This window comes from Lissotriton helveticus, chromosome 10 (assembly GCF_964261635.1).
Source record: "Lissotriton helveticus chromosome 10, aLisHel1.1, whole genome shotgun sequence".
Classification (NCBI taxonomy): Eukaryota; Metazoa; Chordata; class Amphibia; order Caudata; family Salamandridae; genus Lissotriton; species Lissotriton helveticus.
The window spans coordinates 148,742,759-148,764,748 of record NC_136071.1 but is presented as its reverse complement, the minus strand read 5'-3'; the positions used below and the strand labels follow the sequence as shown (position 1 = coordinate 148,764,748).

At 41.3% G+C, this 21,990-nt stretch overlaps 1 protein-coding gene across 2 annotated transcripts in view; it reads left to right on the top strand.

The window, feature by feature from the left end:
* The window catches only part of MAD1L1 (mitotic arrest deficient 1 like 1), a 2,576,418-nt gene that overhangs the window by 1,492,042 nt on the left and 1,062,386 nt on the right, over positions 1-21,990 (top strand). The gene's annotated exons all lie outside the window — the stretch shown is intronic.

The window sequence follows — 21,990 nt, the reverse complement described above, 5'->3', positions numbered from 1 at the left end:
TCCTGCTTGGTCCTGCAGGACATTTTCGCCTGAGTCTACTCCACAGACCAAGAGATGTTTTAAGGCATGGGCAAAGTGGGCTCTAGCCCAGGACCCCAGCATTTGAGCCCCCACCAATAGAGCTAGCTCTGTTCTGCAGTCTTGTACTAATGACCTTGAATAATTCTTAAATAGATTCTTTTAAAAAACGTTTTCCCTTTAACTTATTTTAATGTGGCTGATGTGTGAGGCTATAATATTGTATTATTGACATTTTGCAGAGAAATGTTGTGTTTTTCATGCAACAGCCATACAAAAAATGTTATATCAAAACAGGACATGGCATTTGCGAAATGGGACGGGTTTCACAGAGACTATTTGCAGGCATATTAGTGAGATGCTGCTGTGTTATAATATTTAAAACACACATCACTATCCCCAAATATTAGATTTACATACATTTAGAATTTGGATCAGTGTTACTGTGCACTGTAAGTGACCTGTCCAAAGAGGGCATTAAAGAGCTGAAATTAGTCATAAACTCAAAGCTGTTCCGAACAGGGCCTCCAAAATACTTTCGGCCCTTGGTCCCCAAAATCTTTAAGATGTCCCTACAGAGACCCTCCACTGAAAGGGGGATACTGCTTGGTATCTATTCCGAGGTGATGAATCTGTGGTTAAAGGTATCCATCAGAACGACACATTTCTTACCTTCTGTAACACTTTTTGGGTGGCTACTCTAACAGCAGAGTTCTCACTTCCCTCCCACCTCCCCACTCTGTGGTGTGGACTTTTTTAACATATCAAAAAAGGTTCCAAGTTAGAAATCTTGACAGTGGCATTGCCAGTTGTTCATGCTCTGCTTCTTAGGGCTTGGAAAGAGACAAGCAAGAAAGTGACATACATGTGCAGTGTTGGTGCTTATATGTGGCTCTGCTCCATCATTTTTGGGGCGGTATTGTGTCAACGTGAAGCTGCACTGCACCACCTAGCGGCACATGTAAGCACTGCTGGTGAAAGCTGTCTAGATAATTGTGGCGCCTGGGGATTATTCTATGGTGAGGAATCTGTTCTTAGATGGCGTATCCACCAGAAAGAGTGCTATGGAAGGTAAGGTATTTTGTCCACTATTGCAGCTTTCCTTGAGGGATGGCTGTTGAAGTATTCTTCATTTGTGCTCTTCCGGGTGGCAACTGTCGTAAAGCAAAATTGGATAAAAAGATGCAGGATCTGCTCTTCCTTTCCATGGTGGCGCACTCATGTTTGGGAAGTTAACTTGTGGTTGGTTTTTGTCCTTGCTGGGTGGTGCCTTAGAGAGGCAGTCTGCCTGATGTTACTGTTCTGGACTCTAGGTTAATTGCTGCAGTGGTCATTGAAGGGTCTTCATAAAGAAATGGACGAATGGGTAACAGAATAATTCAATTTAACGAAATGTAATGCAATACATGTTTCTTATTAAATGTTTGCATTTAGATGAAATCATGCTCGAAGCATGTTCAACTTTTTAGACCAGTGGTTCTTCAACTTTTGATTTCCATGTACCCTACTGACTCATCACTTGAAGCGATTTCCACAGTTTGAACAATAATAAACAAAAACACAAACAATTCCACACAGTCTGAACTCAGCACATTCACTTTCCTTTCCAAATTCATGCTCGACTATGAGGCTTCACACTGGAATAAAACCCAGGTCACAGATCCGTAGGTGGTAATGTGAAAGCGGATTGCTCATCGGTAGTAGTGGGACAAAAGTAACTGGATTGCATCAAGCTCGGACAGCCACAGGGCAGCAGTCAAGCTTCGACAGGGCCGGCTTTAGCGCTGGTGGCGCCCGGTGCGACAATCATTTTTGGCGCCCTTACACCTAAGGACCGCCTCCTCGGATTCTCTCGTTACCACCGGGCAAAAGTGCCTCTCATCTCAACAATCATAAGCTATTGTTTGTTAAACCTAGTGCCCCCCCTGAGGTCGGCGCCCCCTCCACTGGTCAGTGCCCAGTGCGGCTGCACCTGTCGCACTGCATTAAAGACGGCCCTGAGCTTAGATAGACCATCTGAAGACCATGCAGTGTCAAAAGATTACAAAAGACAGTGATTGCATAAAGGTAGTACCACCCGGTGCTAATTATTATTATTTTTTTTTTGCAGAGTTTTATATAGCGCGAACTAGACCCGAACCGAATCAGGTATCAGAGCGCTTTACATATTTTCCAATTACGTTACATGAGGACACACTTTCATTTTAGGCACGGGGAGATTAAGTGATTTGTCCAGAATCACAGGAGGTTTTGGCGTCGTTACCGAGACTCGAACCCTGATCCCCAGGTCCGAGGTCGAGCGCCCTAGCCGTTATGCCAGAGTACATGCTAGAAAAGTACTACTCCGCATGTGTAAGTACTTCATGTGTGTTCAGAAGTGCAGTCATGCTTCCTTTTCTATGAAAGAAGTGTAGAAGCTTTGAGTCTTTAAGTGCTCGCCCCTGTAAACCAGTGGATGGGAGAGCATAGAGCCTTTAGGGCAGTCAGCCTGTGTATAGGTGCATAGATCACCTAGTGCTTCGAACACAGAGAGGCAGTGTTAAAATAAATAATTCAAATATGCTTCGACCTCAAAAACACTTGACCTGCTAGGATTTTCTACAATAGACTTCACCCAGGACACTCGGGTGTCCTGGGTGGAGTCTATTGTAGAAAATCGTGCGCAGGTCAAGTGTTCTTGAGGTCGAAGCATATTTGAATGTGAGTATTGACTGTGCACATTCAAACGTGTTGTGTCCAGAACTAGTAATTTGCTTCTGACTAAAAACGCTTTTCAAATGCTTATTTTTTTAACCTACCTTTATTACTTGTATTAAAAATAGTTCAATTGCGCTGCAGAGACAATACAGTAGACTTCAAGGAGGTTTTGTTATTACTTGATGAAAATATTCTCTTGAGAGGAACCTCCGTTATATAGTTTTTAGCTAAAAATTCAAATGATCATGGACAGAGTTAACATGCATCCAGACCTTTTTAACGGGCGCCGCGGACCCCCAGCGGTTCATGGATAACAGGTTAAAAAACGCAATTTTACTAAATAGACGCATCTTAATCCCTGACTGGCAGTCGCAGTTTCAACCTATAATGCTTAAATGGGGAGGGGTTCCCTGTGCCCCTTTACATTGTACTGTTTTTGTTTTATCAAATGTGTTTACGAGCTGTGGTCTAAGTTCTAACTTGTCTGAGTAAGGGAGCTGCTTTGGCGGGATTTTTTGTGCTCACGAGATCTAAAAACAAATCTACAGGCACGTTTGCGCCTTTTGAAGTTTTCTCCGCTCCCACCTCCAGTGCGCATTGTCTGCCTCCCGAGGCTTTCCATTTACTGCGACTCTGTGCCTCCTCGCGTTTCTTCCTTTCCCATTTTTTGTGTGAATCACGTTGTGGCAGAAAACCTGCCGGTTTGAAATTACCCAGATTTCAGACAAGCCATTGATTTTATCTTGACACCTATTAGAAGCAAATCAAATTTCTTTTTTATTACCAATTCCTGGCGACGGGCGCAGTGACAGCTTTGATAAAGCGGGCAGATGAGAGCCGCTGAGCGCTGCTGCCGGGCGGCGTTTAGCGCGCGGCCTGTCACCCGGCTCCTTTAATTGGGTTGTAGTCGTCAGAGAAGGATGAAAGCGCGGGCGCGGCGCGGGCCGTCAGACGCCGCACGTCCCGCGCCGTGGAGAGGTAGGGCGGGCTTCACTGCTGGCTCAGGAGCGACGTCAGTTTAGCTCTATTTCACCCTGGTGTCTGCAAAGACACTTTACTATATGGTGATGCGGTATCCTGTGAGACTTTGATGTGAAGGGAGATTGCCTTGTTGAGCTCCGCCGTGTTGGTGAAGATGGGGACTGCGAGGACCAGAAACCTTAGCGAAGGTCAGCTGGTTCCTCTTCCCCCAGGTGACCCGCCCACGGACACGCCCCCAACGAAACGTTCAAAGAACATCGCGATCCCCGCGACGCGGGACGCGCGCGGGACGAAGCCCGGGCAAAGGGCGGGCCGTCTGTGGCCGTCCGGGGACGTCAGAGGACGGGCCGGGCCCCCCCTCTTGCACCCCGATTATTAATACAGAGAAAACAGCATTCGGTAAGTCAACTCAGAACCCATACTTCACATTAGAACCTTCATCGGTGTTATCGCCTGTGAACCCATAACCCGTAACAACCTAAAGTACATAGGCAAATACATGGGTTTTAAAAAATTACGTTCCCGGACGATATTCATGAAAAGAATGGGGACTGAAAATGCTGTTCGGAAATCAACCGACAAGGCAATTAAACCTGGTCGGATAACGGTTACACCGGCAATAAGTACATACTTTACCACACTTCAAATGAAAGACACTCAAGAACTGAATACATCTGCCAGAGAAACTTCCTCCAACGCTTCCGTAATTTTGAGGGAATTAGAATGCACTCCTACGATTCCTAACCATCAATTACAACGGTGTCTTCCAGTTCTTGATTTAAGTAGTAAATCACTCTGTGTTCCAGTTGATGTACTTAACCCTCAACATGACCAGACCACTCTAAAAACTTCTACTCCTATTAAAACTGAAGGGAGTTTAGCGCTATCGGTTGATTTAAATGTCAACAAATCTGTCTTAGGCCAGCAAAACTTGGATCATACAATAAGTCAGAATAATAAAGAGGAAACATCTCGACCAATCACCTTTACTGATCATTCATTTGACCCCTTCAATATCGACTCTAAAACAAATATTAACATTATTGATTCAACACCACCTATATCAAAAGCCCTGTTTTCATTGCAAGAGATCCTAGAATCTATTCTTTCCTTTCTGGGAAATATACTTGATAATTCTGATCAAACCCTGGACGTTCAGATAGGGATACTAAAACATCTAGTAAATAAAAAAAAGAATAAAGACCTCCGCTTAGCAGAGGCAAAGAATTTACCAACGATAACAAGATCTGAGGAAAGTGTTATATTGAAAGAACATAATAATGAACAGAAGAAAAGTACACGTGATTTCGGCACTCAAACCTCTAAGACCCAAACACAACAAAAACAAAAGATGAAGCAGCCAAATGATTCAACAATATACTCCTTAAAAAAGCTCTTCAAAGAAAAACATCAACATAAAGCTAACAATTTCCCAATATTCAATAAAAGGAGTGAAACAACTACACCAGTAAACAATTCCATATCTGATAATAAGGAAATATCTATGTCTAATTCAGCAGCACAAGATAATGGAATGCCTACAGAAAAAAAGAATCTGGAGTGTAACACAGAAGGAAGGCAACGAAGGAGAAAAAAACCTACAAGGAGGATTCAAAAAAAGAAAGCTCACAAACTAAAATTTCGACAGTTGGCTGGAAAACAAAACCAGGAAGAGGAAGAATTTGGAAAAATAATAGCATCTGAAAGTTTGCCAACATCGGTAACTAGGAAAAACTTCGTAGAGAAGACGTTACAACTAGATCCAAGAGCTCAAGAATTCGTCTCTTCTAGATCCCTTGAGGATCCAATGCAAAAACATAACAACAATAAAACTATAGAACATCTGGATATGAACAAACAAAGAGAGCAAGAGTCTCCCCCCAAAACTATACAATTCGAAGAACTTTTCCCTAGTGATTCATTCCCACTCAACAGAAGTAGGATATTACATTTACTGCGTCATATTAAGTCTTTGCAATCACTGAGTAGCCATGAACTTGATTTAGTAACTTTTCCTATGAAAGACAATAATAAATTAGCAAGGGTAACATTTTGGTCGTCTGTTATCCCAGAAATCATCTTGAATGATAAGGAGTTACTATACAAACAAGGATTTGATGTGGTGGAAAAAAAAGAATCATTGGACAGTGCAGATTCAATTGGGTATGATGCCCAAATTAGCGCACTTTCCAATTCATACAGGAAACAATTTCCAAGAGTCAATGGAGTGCTGGAAGACCCTATCAAGCACTCTGACACTTACTCTACAGGGCAAGAGAAACTAAAAATCCTGGTGAACAATGGACAACGGGCCGTTTGGTATCAAGCTCCCAAAATACCAGAGAACAGTAATAGCATAAAGTCTTGGGCTTGGGTTTCAGAGACTCTAAATTGCAGCAAACCCAGGAGATTTCAACAACAATCTGTTTAGCGCTGGCATAAAAATATCTTCCTGGAACATCGCAGGTGGAATAAAGAACAAATTGCCCATGGCCACTAGGAATTTGCCGGATATCTTGATTTTACAAGAAACATGGGCAATCGAACCTACAACTGTTCATAATTACTATGTTTACGAAATTCCGGCAATTAACACACATCGAGGCCATGCTAAAGGCGGTTTAGCTATTCTGTTAAGGGAAGAATATCTGTGGGCCCAGGAAATATTAGATACCAACTCGGATAACCTCCAATGCATCAAAATCTCTGTTAAAACACACAGCACAGTTCATTCTAAAACAATTCTCATCTTTAATGTATACGCTCCTCCAGGAAAAAAGCAGGACATAACATTCTTAAATATCATGGAAAGGATTGAGAGTATAATAGAAAACCATCTTCACTCATCCTTTTTAATTGTTGGCGACTTCAACAGTAAAATTTCCAATTTCGAAATTAATAAATGGGCAAAAATACATATAGAAGAAGGTCTGGACATAATATCTCCACAATTCCCGGAGGGCATACAGTCTGATAAAAGAGGAAAACTGTTGTTATCAACTCTTACAAATATCAATGGAGTAATATTGAATGGAAGCATGGAAGGGGATATTCCTGCGCACTATACCAGACGGGGAAATGGGACTTCATCTATAATCGACTATGTAATCACAAGTTATGACCTGCTAGAAACAGTTTCATATTTGCTTAACCAGTTTTGCCAAGAGAGCGATCATTCCCAAATGCACTTGACAACAGATTGGTTACCCAAATCATCAGCACCTTGTCATATAACATATTTAAAAAGTAATGTAGTTGTAAATGAAGATAAGAGACGCATTTTCTGGAACTCTTATACCATCGACAAAATTATGTGTCTGATTGATCATTCAAAATTTTTAACGAGAACGTTCTCAGAAAATCCCATCAAAAATTTTGAATCCATTATAATAGAGTACAGATCTCTTATCCTTCAGATGATAGTAAATGATTCAGCTGGTAACAGTAAGAAAAAAGATAAAAATAATCGTACCCTTAAGAACTCCGAGGTAAAGAAAAAACTAAACAAATATATACGCGCCCAATATATAAATCCTACTCCAGAAATAAAAAAGGAAATAAATAAAATCAAAAATCAACTAAGACGTGAGAATCTGAGACATAAAAAAACTGTACAAGATCGCAATTGGGTAGATATACAGATAGCGGCGAATAAGAACGACCAGCGCAATTATTGGTACCTAATAGGAAAACTCACCGGATCCAAAAAGAAACTACAACCAATACCGGTTCCTCCGGGTGCCTGGGAAAATTTTCTAACAGACCTTTATAGATCAAACTCTATAGCCTCATCAGAAAGCAGCGGGGTCTATAACAAAGAAAAAGCTGAACTCTCATTAAATAAAATTACCGCAACATCGGTGGAATTAAACATACGTAAAGCAAGATCAACAGGAGCGTCCGGCCCAGATCAGATCCCGATCAAAGCACTAAAAATTGCCCCAAAGGAATGGAGTCAGTTGTTATATCCCCTTTTTAATTACATCTTAGATACTGGCCATATCCCAAAATCATGGCAGGGAAGTATAATCATCCCGATTCACAAAAAGGGAAGTAAAACCCTGGCAAGCAATTTTCGTCAAATTGCCCTTATGGACTCCGTGGGCAAGGTATTTGCAGCAGAAATTTTACATCGTCTTAAAGAATGGGCCTTTTCGACTGGCCGGATACCAATGTATCAGGCAGGCTTCAGGCCCAAACATTCGGTAACTGACAACATCGCAGTTATTCAAACCATCATCGACAAATATATAACACAGAAAAATCAGGTTGTATATGCTGCCTTTATAGATTATACTACAGCGTTTGACCGGGTGGACCGACCAACCCTGTGGGAAAAATTGAGGAAACTCGGCATTAATGAACAACTACTACAGTCTATAATCAGCTTACACACCAACACTTGGTGTCAAGTTCAAATGGGGGGAGAAAGAGGTTACACGGAAAGAATTAAAACGGAAAATGGACTAAAGCAAGGGTGCCTCTTAGCCCCAATACTATTCTCCCTCTACCTAAGCGACTTGTGCCATTACCTGCAACTGGGTTCTAACCTACCTCCAAAAATTGCTGATCAAAAAATAAGTGCTTTACTGTACGCTGATGACATAGTGCTGTTGGATCTTACCCCCTTCGGATTGCAAACGTCACTAGATATTTTATACAAATACTCCAAAGAAAACTATCTAGTCCCAAATATACAAAAAACAAAAGTATTGGCCTTTTCAGGGAAGAAACAAAGTGCGAAATATACCTGGAAACTGGGGGGGGGGAAAGATAGAAGAAGTTAAGAACTATCCCTACCTTGGCAGGATCCTCTCAAAAAATTTATCTAACATCACGCAATTGAATAATCTGTCAAGAAAATCAGATATACATGTAGCGGCCCTCCTGAGACTATATAGCGCAACAGGGAATAGACATTTTTCTTCTCTGATAAACATTTATAAAGTAAAAATACCTCCTGTACTTTCTTACGCGACGGAGTACATTCCCATAAAACAATGGGCTTTTATGGATCGGAAAGAGGGGAAGATTTTAAGGAAAATTATGAAACTGTCTGATGCAGTTCCTGTTCAAGCACTGAGACTAGAACTATCAGTGACCAGTTCTTATGCAGTAGCTATTGCAAGTGTAATAAGGTGGGCCTACAACTTATTGCATGCAAAAGAGAACACATTAAGGTCACTGTTGAAAAAAGAAACCTTTGAGTCCGATGCTAAAAAGCAGGTTTTTAGAGGGAACATGGCAGAAGCATTTCGCGTAGCAAATATTACAGTCGATATGTTGCAAAACTGGTCACCAGCACAACTAAAACTGTTTTTAAAATGCTTCACCCCAAAGCTCAGTTATGAAATGGATTCCCGCCACTGCACCAAATTAACCACTTATAAACTATTCGCTGATTCCTTAGAATTCAAGCAAAGTCGGCCTTATATTGGGCTAACTCTAACACATGGAGCTAGGAGAACAATTACTATGCTTCGACTAGGCATTCTTCCCCTACTTGCATTTATTTCTAGATGGTCCCCGGGGGGATCTGCTTTATGTACATTGTGCGCGGGGGGTAATCAGACTCTGGAACATGTTCTTTTTATATGCCCGAGCCAAATTGTAATTTCTGCGCGTACTAGATTTTTAGCTCCAATATATTGTTCATGTAGAATCATGACAGTAAGTGAACTTATTGCTCTTTGCAAACAACCTCCGAATGAATTTGTTTGTTTTAATTTGTATAAATTTTTAAAATCGTTCTTATCTTTGTATTGATAATGTTGAATTTTAATCTATATGTAAATTGCATATTTTGTGGTCCTCTGTTGAGTACCAGTACAAATAAACTTTTTGACTTGACTTGACTTGATGGCAAAGTTTGCGAGTGCTACCCAGTCAGTTTTGAGCTGTTGAGATGCTAATGGCCAACATGAGTGGATGCGAATGCCGAGTTGTGGCACTCGAGCGTTTTTCCCCCTCCACCACCCCTTTTCTAATCCCAAACCACCTCCTCCTGCCATGAGTTGTAAAAAAAAAACAACACTTTCAAGACCTTTCTCTTTTCTATCCCTCCACTATCCTTTTTCAATGCAAATAACTAACTCGCATGTCCACCGCTTAAATTAATTTCATATTCCCCAATAATCCTGTTTGGGTTCCAGTGTAGCATGCTACCTGCAGAAAAGCGCTTCAACACCTCGCCAGGGGTAGTAAGTACTATATAAATGCAATTACACTTACAATAATTACCTAAGTTTGTTTCCAGAGAGTTGGACAACAAGCTTCTAGAGAGATGAGGAACAAGCAGGGATCCGCTTAGATCATAGTGCACGCTTTGCTCATCTAAAGTTCAGAGGCAGACACGTTTAGCACATGAAAAAGCCAATGTTGCTCGTCATATATAGGTGTCGCCACTTTCTCATCAACCCTCACTGTTTTTCCAGCATGAATTGGTTTTATAGAAAATGTTGGCCTTGGGTTATTTTATCACCTTCATATCTTAGAGCATGCTAGATCTTCGGATTCTTTGGACTTCTACAGATTGTATTGTAATTGCATTTATAGAGCGCTTACTACCCCTGACGAGGTGTCAAAGCGCTTTTTCAGTGACTAGCATGCTACTCCGTAACCCATAAAGGAATAGTGTTGAATTAGTATAGTGAAATATGAAAGTAATTTGAGTGGTGGATAGGTTAGTCAGTTATTTGGATTTGGAAGGCTAGAAGAAGGAAAGAGGTTTGCATTTATATAGCGCTTGCTACCCCTGATGGGGTGTTGAAGGAGATGCCTACATTCTCAACCTGTTACTTTCTGCTGCTTCTCTCTACTCTGTAGCTACAGTGGTTCTGCTGTACAGTTAACTAGCACTTAACTTAGCCTTGTGTTTTCCTTCTGCATCCCACTCCCAGTGATGATTTAGTGAAACTGGATACGTGTCAAGAGGTTCTTGGTCTTCGGCCCAACTCTCTGGAAGTCCCCCTAACCTTATTAAAATCTTGATCCTTAAGTCTGCTCTTGAAAAGTCTTGCTTCCCTGCTCCGCTCAATGGTGAATGTGTGCTTGAACCAAACAACCAAGTAACTGAATTTAAAAGCCCTAGTCCTGCATAAGGTTTAGGAGACAGAGAGGTTTTGGAAGATTGCCTGATGAGCCTTTTCTGTTTTCTTTTCACCTTCTGCTCCACGTTTCCCAAGTCTTTTTTTCCTTTATTTTTCCCAGGAGTTTTATATAGCACATATTTGACCCAAAGGTATCTGGTATCCGTATGCTCTACATGAGCACCAGTTACGTTACACAAGGACACATTCTTTTTTGTTAGACACAGGAGATTAAGTGATTTGCCCAGAATTACAGGATGTTGAACGTCATTGCTGAGACTCAAAGCCGGTTCCTCAGATTTGAGACAGACCGCCCTAGCCCATTAGGCCACATCCTCTACCTTGTTGTCATCCGTGGATCTAAACTTGCATTGTGTATTTTCTTTATGTGGGCTTCAACATTTCCTGCAATGTGCTTAGTCACACTCTTGAAGCTCCAACACAATATGAAACTGTCACCAAAGTCCTGTAAGTTAGCTGTAAAGCTAGGTTTAGAACGACTCCTTGTTTTGTGGAAGTAAATATCTTAATTCATTTCAGAACCAAATGCAGTTTTATTTTTCACACCTTTTTTGCTTTCAGACATTGTTTTTTTCATTGTATTTTCTATATGACAAGTTGTTTAAGGCCTACTCTTCAAATGGCAATATTAGCATTATCGCTCTTGGCGACTACTATTAAACTGGGATATCTACAAACATAATATTCAGAATAATATTCCTATATTCTGCACCACTGAAACTTAAAAAAAAAATTCAACAATATTCAAATCAAATTATCATCTCCAGTAAGCATCTTGTGGATGGCTGCTGCATTGTTTTGCCCCAAATAACCTCATTATGTTCTGCACTTCCACCTACTTTATTTTCTATTGATTTATGTCCTAATTATTTGTCAGTTCGTTGCAATCTGAATAAATACGCTGCTCTATTGCAATTGCTAATTTCCTTATTAAGTATGTTATGCCATCACGGAAGAACGTTATGCTATACACCTTCCTTCCTTCGAATTATAAATCCACTTATCAATGCCTCTGTTAAATATGTAGGTTATGTTCGTTTACTTTATATTTAAAAGTAGAGTTTATAAACCTTTGCACTCTCTGTCAAATGTATTTGTATTCTTGTTTAAAAGTAGAAATTAGGGTGCTGTCTCTTGTGGGCTAAGTAATCATTTGATAAATTCTCAAATTTTTAGCCTTTCAAGGACACCTTTGAGGCAGTGCAAGATAATCTGAAAACCAACCCCTACCCTTTACAGGAGCGACGCGATTGTGCATCATTCTTTACCGCTAACATTGGTACCATTAATGTACACACTGTGGTGACAATGACATCGTGGTTAGATGGCAGCACATCTGTCGGTTCCAGGTCATCATAATAAATATTCCACTCAGAATGATCTAATCTTCTCGAGATTCAATGAATGCTCATGAATTCTGTGGTCAAGCGGCTGCAGTTTACTAAACCAACAACCTTGTTACTGTCGCATGCCAGGCTCAGTCTTTAAAAATAGTTTCTTGTATGACTGATTAGCTACTAGGGCTTTCTTCATACGACTAACTCCAGGTCAGTTCCGGTTGGGTTAACAGAAACAGTGCTCACCCTACTACTTAAAATGTTCAGTCTAAAGTTGCCAGTCTGCCAGGGATTCGCTGGCCAGACACACATTAAGCCTGCCTTATCTCCTAAACTGTTAGCAAGAGTAGTCCTAGTGCACCATGGTTGACTAGGTGTTAAGGCTGAACCTGGTTCCCCAGTTCTAAATTCAGCAGCTTTGGCCATAGTGCCACATCTTCGCCCCCACTGAACACCATACTGCCCCAATGAGAAAAACTCACACTGCCTTCCAACTACAACCCAATTATTGCCAGCTATAAACACCTGGATGCAGCTCAATTTAAATTAAGCACTAGACAAGAGCAATATGCGGCCTACAAAAAAAAGTATCATCCTCTTGGGAAAAGCACTCATAGGGCATGCAAAATTTAGTAAACCATGTGAAATGTAAGCAGGAACAACATAATCAGTGAGCACTTTTGCCTGAAAAGTTAGTGACATGACTTCAGGGCCCTGTCCATTGCTTATATCCTTACAAAACATTAGCAGTATGGTAAAAAGACCACATCCCTGAAGGCAGACCCACAGTACACATTTTGTTTTCTAATCCACACATTGCTGTACCTCCAGGATTGGTGCACTTGTTCCAAGCCCGGGAAAACAAAGACAAGAACACAAAAACTGCGCTTCACTAGCAAACTCTGTAAAAGTGGCGCTAATGTGTTTGTGTCTGGATAAAATCAATCTGGCCAGTTTGCTACCACTCTGTCTTACTTTATTTATTTTTCATATTTTTGACCTTTTATTGCCGATGCTTACTTTGGAATTACAATGTCAGAAGAATAGGACACTTCCAGCAAAAGTATTTTTTGGGAGCAAATAAAAGAAAGGTAAGGAAAGAGAGTGAGAGCTCCTTATTGAAGTCACGGTTTTCAGTAAGAGAGGGATTGCTAGGCAGAAAGAGGTAAGAAGGGAAGAGTGAGGGGTGCAGCTGAAGTGGTAGAGCAGAAGTGGACATGGTCTTTGTCTTCTCTGGGCAAGAAGGAAATGACAGAGCCCTGCTACTTCTCTGCCCCCCCCCCCCACCCTGTCCCTGAACGCCAGGAACGCCGAGCTATATCTATAGGCCATGCCGATTTCTGGCGTCCTGGGACGCATTTTTAAAATAAATAAGTAGGGGAACGGAATCTTTGGAATTTAATAAGTAGGGGCATGCCGTGCCCTGCCAATCCCGCCCACTTCGACCTCTGGGTAAGTACTGCACTTTTTTAAGACGTCAGGGCCGGTTCCATGCAGTGCTTTATATACAGTGCACAAGGTTTTGAATGTAATCCTCTGACTCACAGGAAGTTTGACATACAAACCTATTTACTGCTACAAGCTACAGTATTTATTTATTTTATTGAGTTTTATATAGCGCGAACTAGTCCCGAAGGTTTCAGAGCTCTTTACGGCGATATCACAGCAGCACATAAAAATACACAGTGACACTACATAAAAATAGAATATAATGTTAGGATATGCAGGCAAATAGTTAAAAGCTTGCCTGACTGCACAAAATATGCCAGGTAGAAAGAACGACTGCCATGGAAGGGCCAGACCATTAAAATACCCGACAGCACCAAAAGCTCAGCTGACTGCTAGTTGTTCAGCAACAGCGGAATGGCTATGGACTTATTCGTAAAGTAACTTAAAGTTATTATATAAAGAATGATGGACAATTATCTGCAGTCAGTAAAAAGTCATAACTCATGAGTAAATGTAGGGGGCAGGAAATTGCAATTGATTAGGGCAGGCAACATACCACTGACCTCTGCATAATCGATAGACAGAGGTCGCCAAAAGAGGTGAACGTGACCAAGGGATAAGAGGTGGAGCTCAACTGAAGATCATATTCTCCTTTCTCAGCATGTCTCTTGCAATTGAGCTAGTGACTGGGGATGCTTATATAGGGGGCTGCACAACCTTAACTATAGGCCCTCAACTTATCCCACAAACCTACATGAACATTTTACCTAAATAGTCAGCGCATGCATAAATTCTATGTAATTTTGTCAACATTATTAAGTTTGAATTTTTTGGTACAAGAGTTTTAAAAAAAAACAAATTTAACCTTTAATGTTCATTTCCCCCTTTACCTTCTCCACTTCTCGTTTCTTTTTTTTGTTTAACTGGTACTTGGTGGTTTGCTACTGGTTGACCTATTGCTGTATGGTTTCTTCATCTCTGGCATTAGATAAGATGGTACACAATGCGGCTCGCCTGACTGCTTCTCTTGCTGCTCTATGCAGTGGGATGCGTTGTTCCCTTACCTACAGGCTGGTGGCTAAACTGGTGTGCCACTATGGGCATTTGTGAGTGAATCTTCATAGCAGTTGGCCCACTGGTAGTCTTGGTCCTTCTTCCCCCTGGGGACCATGTGGGAGGCCACCATAGTTCTCCTTCCTAGAATTCCTGGAAAGGAGTTTTCTAGTGACCAATCCATCACGGCAGCCTTCTTATTCTTCACAATCTTACTTTACCAATCCAATATGGCAGCCGATTTTCCAAATGGAATATCCTGTCCTGGAGGTATATAAGGAGTAGAATTTCCCTCTTCCTTGCGCTGCAACACTTCTTCTCTCCTTTAGGTGTGTTTCCACACACCTGATAATCTTTTTTGCTGATGTTCCAGTTTTGCTGCTCCTGTAGTCTGCCTGATTTCACCATTTCTCTGTTGGCACTTTCTCTCCTATTGGAGGTTCCTTGTCCTGCTTGCGCCTCTGGTTTTACCTGTGCCAGTTCCATTCTGCTGGGTCCTTTGGTTCTTGCCTTCACCATCAGGGAGCCCACCTACTTAATTGGAGTTTTTTCCCTTCTGGGGTTTTCCTCCTAGGGTTCCTTCTGGAGGGCATTATCTGCTTAGGCACTATGTGTCGCGGTATCGTGGCTACTAGAAGGGGTCACCCTTATCTCTGGCAGACTAAGATGGTCAAGACCTGGGCTCAAAGATCTTCACGTCGTTCCAGGCCATCAGCCAGAGGTGTTCAACCTGAGGGTCCTGGCACAAGACCTTTCGATTTTGCTAAAATTAAATAAATAACCTACATACTGCCTCTCGGTCTTTCAGTCAGTCCTCTTCATCAACTGGTCTGCAGTTGTCAATCTCATTTTTATTTCACCCACTTAAGCATGGGCAAACGGGTCAGGCTTCAGCAAGTGGATAACGAACGTCATTGAATCAGGATCTGTCACAAACACCATGTCCAGATAAAGTATTTTCCTTCACTAGGAGGGACTGCTAGCAAAGCGCGCTTTGTGACATCAAATATTTTTGCTTTTAGCCAATGTTTCTTATATTTTTTTTAACTGGCGGAGACCCGGCATATACTCAAAACTAAAGATTTACATGCCAAAAAATCCATTGCAAAATAAGCATTGAGAAATCCAAACAGATAGCACCCAACACCAGACCACCTGGCTTTGCCAATGCTTCTTCTTCATAACTGGTTCTATTTCCTTGTAATGCTTTGGTTCTACTCTCTATCCATATGTCCTCCACATCCTGTCTGGCATGCAAACTGTAATGTTTTTTCTAATGTTACTCTGACTGTTTTTAAGGCTGAGAAAATACGTTACATTTATTTGGATAACTATTTTATTATTTCTGTTGTTTTCTTTTGCCACATTTTACATGTTATGCTGTATACACATACGAACACAAACTAACTGTATGCAAACAGGCATATACTTTAATTGTCTGACTAAAAACAGCTTGAACACAGGTTACTGGATGCCCTTATGAAACAAATGCATTAGTTCAGCCTCCGGCTATCCAACCCCTCAAAATAACGGATTTGATGGCAGGAATAGGTCACTGTAAATATTTACTAGAAATGGGGAGACAGAAATATCAAACACACAGAAGGTGATGGGAGGCTGATTGCATTAAGTCTAACCACAGTCAATAGCTCGCGGTAGCACCCCAACCCATTGTTCTTTTGCTCACCATGCCACCTCAGTTTGTACCCAGCCATATGCAAATCAGTCTTTACCCTGCTCCTCATGGGAACAGTCCAGCCCGAACCGCCAAACCAGGTCCTCCCTGAAATGTATCAAGCAACCCAGGAACGGTTTTGCCCTCGATATGGGCTCATCAGCCAGGTACAGCTTGTAAACAGTGACACAGCGAGCACAGGACCCACGGCTGGGCATACCCCATTCCAATGCCGATAAGTTCAAAGGGGGCACTTTAATCAATATTTCCACCTGGACAACCTTAGTAATAAGGTTAAGCATTACCTTCGGGGCTATGGTGAAGCCCACTTTGCTTGCAATCCAGAAAGGATGCTGGAGTTTCCCACGCTCACAATAAGCTGGAGCATCCCGTTATCCACACCTGGTTGGCTCTCATGGAGTAAGGGGGGCTCATTCACAGCAAACCATAACAGGAAGAGGAGCTGCTGCCAAGTTATTCATCCCAGCCTTTGTCCCTCGAAGAATGCTGCCAGATATTGGAGCATGCCTGAGGCGGACCAGAGCTTTCTCTGCATACACTGTGCTGCCTGCCATTTGAAACAAAAACAAGCTTAGAGTGGCGTTAATCTATTAAGGATCAGCAAGCTCTGAGTATGACGCCAAGCTTGCGTAGTGAGATGATCTTGGACATTCAACTTTTTCCGACTTCTAATTAAGATCGACACAAAAGTAACCGCCTCTTTGAAAAAGTTGAATGGAGAGTTAGTGGCTTAGAGTTCCTTGTACGTCACCACGTGAATTCAAGTGCAAATAAAATAATTAAGGGGCTCATAGGTGAATATACCAGGACAGTCCTCAAGTGTCTTTGACAGTACAAGACTGTTATTCAGTCTGCTTCCCTGGAAACCTTGAACAAACAGACAGCCAGCATAGAGACCAGTTAGGCTCCGCCAACATATCTGTAGTGGAACTTTTGAGTTTTTCAGACAGGCCAACATTATTTGCAGATTGTAAAGACACATTTGTTATCCATTGGTCTGTTTAAGATTCCATTCCCAGCCATTTAGCGCCTCTGGTCTTGCCAAATCATCTTGTGACTGACCTTCTCTGTTACGCTCCTGACTGTATGGACCATCTGTCCACACCCAGTCAAAGTTCTACATCTTTAGTAACATTTGTCCTTTCCAGTGAACCACAAGTAGTAGCACAGCCAAAATCAAAGAATTTCCTCTGTCCAGGGCCAGAATGTACACCTGACTGCAGAATACTCACACATATTGGATGTGCATAGGGACATGTATATGCCTTACACAAATATATATATTTGTATAAGGCATATACATGTCCCTATGCATATCCAATGTGTGTGTGTGTGTGTGTATATATATATATATATATATATATATATATATATATAATATGCTGAGTTAATAAAAACCGCTGCATAAATAGCATCATAAAATCAGTCCTACAATGTTAAGCAGAGTGGAAAATGTAGTTCGAATGTTATGGCCATAGTCAGCGGTTTTGGTTTACCTTTTTCTCAGGCTGAATGAAAACCTTAGGATTTGAGTGTTAAAGCTTGTCTTTTCCCCGTAACAGCATGTGATGACAGCTTTCTGATAAGATCACATTCCCACACTACTTTAGGGTTGGCGTAGAAATTGTCATTGCCCATTGAGGAGTACAGGGCTTGCACCATCCGAGGACTGTTTTTTTTTTTTTTAACCATTTTGGACAAAGTTCTAGAGTCCTAAAACCTTCAGCGAATTGCTACATAAATCACATTTTCATGTAGGAGGAATAACAAATGCCCAAATATGTCCCCTGCTTTAACACTTGGTATGAATTTATAAGGAACTATGCATGAGAGCGATTTGAGAAGGAGAACTTATCTTCAAGAAATGAGTTTTGTGTATTAATGTTGGAGAATTTCTCTAAAACCTATAAGGAGATTGGCTGCTCCCACAGGTCAGTAATTTGCAGGTTCCTAACACAGCTCTTTAGATAATCTCTGAAAATGCACTTCTCGGAGTCCGAGGATAGCTCTAACCAGAGAAGATGGTCGGACGAGCTCTACCCGGAAGCTCTTACTAGTAAAAAAATGTTTCACAGACTGACACGGTCTTGCAAACGGTTGCTTCACTAGGCCAAATTCCAGCCAGATTTGGGCTGAGATTCGCGAGCACAGAGAACTTCACAACCATATGACATTGTAGGGAGAAGCTTTGCACTGATAACTTTCAATATGGGCTAAAGGGATTGATCCACCGGCCTCTTTTGAAGTGACACAAATGCTGTTAGTAGGGCCCCAGATTTAGAATTCATTTGGGCCTTACGACCACGGTAAGAGCCTTGTGTATCAATAATATCTCCCAAGTATTTATAATATCGCTCCTGTATTAATTTGTGTTTATTTATGTACCAGGGCCTTGTCCTCTTAGGTCATTTACTAAACATGTGAAATTTGTTTTTATTGAGATTGATTTCTAGCTTGTTTGATACTGTATAATCACTTAATTTCTGCAGGAGTCATTGAAGGTCAACTTTAGTTCTACTCAAAAGAACAACGTAGTCAGCATAGAGCGTGCTGGTTATGGTTTGGGTGCATGAGCAGTAATCGTGTGCAGGGCTGCCAGGAGATTTACTGTGAAGATATTAAATAAGGCAGGTGCGGGCACACAGGCTTGTTTGAGGCCTGTAGTCGTGTGACTTGTGTGAAACACTTGTTCCAGATCCAATTTTTATCCATATCCACGTTTTAGCATATAGAAGTTGAATTGCCATCAATAGACTTCCAGAAATCCCCCAGGCTACTAACTTAAGCCAGAGTCTTGATCTATTGATTCAGTCGAATGCAGTCTTCAGGTCCACAAAGCAGGCGTAAAAACAATGCCATAAAACAAAACTATTTAATGCACCAATAGGCGAATCTATATTTGGCCAATTTACAGTAGGATACAGAAGTTGATCACAGTGACTCACACAGAAAGATAGCTGGAGCACTGCTAATATCCGAGAATGCCAAAGTGAAGTCAGCCACACTAATGTAGGTATACTTGAGACTATATTTGAGATCAACAAAATGTCAGGAAGTGAGTTAATATAACAAGAAAGTGTCAATTCAGCATCGAGTCTAAAAAAGAAATGCTTCTGCTGGGGAAATGATCCTGGCTGTAGTTTTTAGGAATAGGTACAAGACTACCCTCCTGCTAATCTGGCAAGATCTTTAAATTTAAAGTAAATAATTCTATGAAACTTGTGTGAGCAGAGTAATTTTGATGAGAACGCAAATTGTATGTGCATTCCTGCTCTCAATGGCTGCACCCTCAACTTTCAGTATGCTTGTCCCCAATTGAGCAGGTAAATGAAATCAGAGTTAAGGGGAATGTCCTTTGAATCAAATGTATTTCCATCCCTGATGCCCCTCAATAGCACTCTGGGCTTATTGATTACCCTGCTCAAGGTTGATAGTCAACATGGTAAATCTTTTTTAAAGCAGGTTATAATTTCCTTTAAAACAAAAAAAAAAAGGCCATCACACAAGAGTGTGTATTTCTTCTTTACCTGTGGCTCACTAAAATTGCCTATTTTCAGCAAGGAAATATTTAAACAATGGGGTTTAGGCATCTTGCTCTGTGCCAGGGCATGATAAAAGTGACTTGTAATGGACTTTGCGTCTCTGAATAGCAGCACTGAGCAGGTGAGAAGTGACTTATTTGGAAAGCTGGAGTTATAGAAAAAAGAAAGCCACCGTAACTCGGCCAAAGTATAAGAAATAGTTCAAGATACAGATCTGAAACCTTTGGCCAAACACTAGATCCACTGAGTTCTTATCTTGGGGTGGTGAAATAAATGGGATAAGTAATGTCCAGTTGCTCCATTATGAGAACAGACTTAATCTGCCCAAGCTCACAAGTAAGGATACTAGTTGTGAACCTGCGTGTTCAAAATCACTGACTGTTCACAGGAGCACCATATCGAATTCAAGAAGCAATTTAAAAATAAAATTAAAGCCACTTAACGCCAAATGGGATCCTTCAGCAGCCACAATATTTAAGACTGAGTAGAGCTCTAGCAATTTCTTTCACCTCTGTGTTTGATAGATGGGCAGCTATACCTGACATGGAGGGTAGGGGCCTCCCATCACTACAGCATTCCTTGCAGTCCTGCAGCCTGAGGTTTTTATTAGCAGCAAAGATCTGAGCGGTGAGTAATATCCTTGCTACAGTATTTATATAGTGACAGAAAATCAATGCGGCCTGCAGCTAGGTGTCAAGATACTGGCCCGAGCAGAGGCGGGAGAGGTGGAACGGCTCCCAAGTCATGATTCAAGCTGTCCCAGTGCTAGCAGAGGGTGTTATGACATGTCAGATGTTATATACACTGCTACAGAAGAACATCAATATCTCCCCGTTCATTCGCCTGCTGATATCAGGGTAGATTCAGGTAAGGTACAACGAAACCCTCCATAAAACTGGCAGCTTCCTGCCTTTCCTCCCCCACCCTATCGGAATTGAGAAGGCTAAGTGGTAGGGTAAGCTGCCATCCCTCACACAGCCAATCAAGCTTATTGTAAACCGACTGGCAGTAGAAGTAGCCAATTGCAACACGTTTTTAGATTTTGAGTTGGTGGAGAGCTAAAGGCAACACTGTGAAGCCATCTTTAGAATGTAATCTGGGACTGTTGAATTAATAACGAGAAAAGAGAACCATACCTCCTATAATATTTACAGCTAGAGGACAAACCTGAACACAAAGCAAATAAAACACAGCTTATGTTGGCTGAGATTAAGACAAGTGTAAACATTTTTATTTCAGTTTCTGATCAGCGAGCAGGGACATGGAGGCTGGTCTTTGGTTTATGTATTTAGGTGTTTTCATAGAGAGCCAGCACATCATTTTAGGGCCAGGAATGGACTGAGCAATAAAAAGAGCCCTGGGAGGGTTTTAAATACCAGCCACAATTTACGTTGAGTTAATATCTCCTAGGGAAGGGCATCTCTTTCAGGAAAATTATTTTAAAATAGGATCAACGATTAATTTTACAGCACAACTTTCCAAATATAGTAGATAAAAAGCTATAGGTTTTACTGGCGCCTCTGATACAAACCTATTGAAATCTTTATGGAACTATACCGAGGAGCATCATTATTTCTGCGGCAGCAAATGATTCAAGCCCATGTGAAAGTTGTCTGTTGCTCATTCAGGGCTGCTTTTAAAGCTGGATGTGCAAGGAATCCTTCAGACCCATCCAGCCCTGAAAATGGCTATCTGTACCAGCCTACCAAGGTGTTCCTCTGTGTCTTAGATAGTAATTCTACCCTATCTGAAACCTTTTAATCTGATCTTGTTCCCTAAATGCTGCTATATGGACACATTATTTTTATATATCTATGGCCTACTATGGTATATACCATGGCTAGCTTTGCCTATGTTCAAGCCGCACAGATAGACTGCATGTGTGTTGTGCTTTCTCAGCAAGATGAGGTGCAAAGATGCAGACCCCATCTGCCAATACCCAGTGTCCGGTATCTGTGGCCTCTGCACACTTTATCCTGGACTACTCCTATTCTTTTGTTGAGATAATGATTATATTTCTTATGGGGATATCCAATCGGGTATCTTGAAGGTTTTGGGACAACATCGAGTACTTCCAGTTCAAATTTGAAGTATCATTGTAAAGTTAT